Source organism: Eubalaena glacialis, chromosome 3, assembly GCF_028564815.1.
Source record: "Eubalaena glacialis isolate mEubGla1 chromosome 3, mEubGla1.1.hap2.+ XY, whole genome shotgun sequence".
Taxonomy (NCBI): domain Eukaryota; kingdom Metazoa; phylum Chordata; class Mammalia; order Artiodactyla; family Balaenidae; genus Eubalaena; species Eubalaena glacialis.
The window spans coordinates 77,753,509-77,755,308 of NC_083718.1; the positions used below are offsets into that span (position 1 = coordinate 77,753,509).

General features: G+C 45.8%; 1 pseudogene; it reads left to right on the plus strand.

Moving 5' to 3' along the window:
• Positions 1 to 681: 681 nt before the first annotated feature.
• Positions 682 to 1,549, plus strand: LOC133088066 (C-reactive protein-like; annotated as a pseudogene).
• Positions 1,550 to 1,800: the final 251 nt, after the last annotated feature.

Consider the following 1,800-nt stretch of genomic DNA (forward strand, 5'->3'; position numbering starts at 1 on the left):
AAATGTGAAGAAACTCTGGCATACGGTATGTTTGTGATCAGGCACATGTTTCACTGGACCAGAGATTTCTTCATAATTAAACTCAATTGTCTAAGAAATATTTATCTTTGGCTCAGCGAATGGCATCTTTGTTTTCCTGGTTTCCCAATTTGTAAACTAGAGGTGTCTGACAAGGGTTGGCAATGGTGTTCATCTCTAGAAGCTATCAGCTTTTCTCCGTGAAACCCCATGACCTGGGCTGAAGTAGGTGCTGGAGATGCAGCTATCATGTGTACTCAGACGGCTACTCCTCTATTAAGATTTTCCCATTATTTTCTCAAGATATATAGCCAAAGTGGAACTCTTGGGGAGCTTCTTCCTTTTTCCTGTCACAAAGAGTTGGTGATTCAGTAGTCACAGGAGCTTGTAATATTGGTAAATAATCCACATTGATTTCTCTGTTCTGGAGTTATTTGCTTCCCTTCTTCCCAGAACCCTGACATTTGCTGCAAGAGTCAGTGTTGGAAAATCATTCACAGAGTGACACAGACTTCCCCACTGCCTTGGATATAAATCCAGGCAGAATGAGGCAGGTCTTGAGGCAAAGAATCTAGGACTTCTTGTCCCTGAGCTTTCAACCAAAGACATCTTCTCCAAGAGGGTGAATCAAGATTCTAGTAACAGTGGCAGCAGAGAATGCCCATGGAGAAACTGTTGTGGTGTTTCCTGATCTTGATGAAGTAGGGGGTATGCCAGGCTATGCCAGGGATTTGATCTGAACAATGCAGGTGGGGCCCAAGATTATACAAACTGAAGTCAGAGGAGCATCCAGCATGGATGAGTGTGCGTGTGTGTGTGTGTGTGTGTATGTGTGTGTGTAACTGAGGAACAATCAGTTTCTTCATCCCAAACTCTATATGTGAGGGAATAGATCTTTGTGATCTGAGAAACTTCTCATCTCTATAAGAAGGCCTTTGTGTTTCCCGAAGAGTCAGATAATTCCTACGTATCCCTGAAAGCACAGTTAAAGAAACCACTCAAAGCCTTCACCGTGTGTCTCTATATCTACTCAGAGCTGGCCGTGTCCCGTGGTTATAGTGTTTTCTCTTATGCCACCAAGAAAGAACCTAACGAGATCCTCATATTTTGGTCTAAGTGTAGAGGCTATACTCTTGCAGTGCATGAGACTGAAGTATTATTCAAGAGTCCTGAAAACACCCAAGCTCCAACACACATCTGTGCCAGCTGGGAGTCCGTCTCCGGGATTACAGAGTTCTGGGTGGGTGGGAAGCCCCTGGTGAGGAAGAGTCTGGAGAAGGGAGCCTCTCTGGGGACAGAGGCAAGCATCATCCTGGGTCAGGAGCAGGATGTATTTGCTGGGGACTATGATAAAATCCAGTGTTCAGTGTGAGACATTGGAGATGTGAACACGTGAGACTTTGTGCTGTCTCCAGATGAGATTAGCACTGTTTATGTTGGTGGGACCTTCAGTCCTAACGTCCTGGACTGGCGGGCGCTGAAGTATGAAGCACATGGTGAGGTGTTCGTCAAGCCTCAGCTGTGGCCCTGAGGCCACGCCGTGGTCCTGGAGGTGCTTCCTGGCAATTACACCTTGTGGTTCTGGACCTTTCCCACCCCCTATACACATACTGCAGGCTTGCCCTGTGAACACAGGCTTTTGCTTCCCTGCTCTACGTTCCTCAACACCAGAGATGGAATTTAAGTGTCTGGCTAGGGAGATTGTGAGTTACATTGGGAAACTTTGTCTAGCAGGATCAGGATTGCAGGTGCTTTGTGTTTTGCTATTTTTTTTTTAAGTTG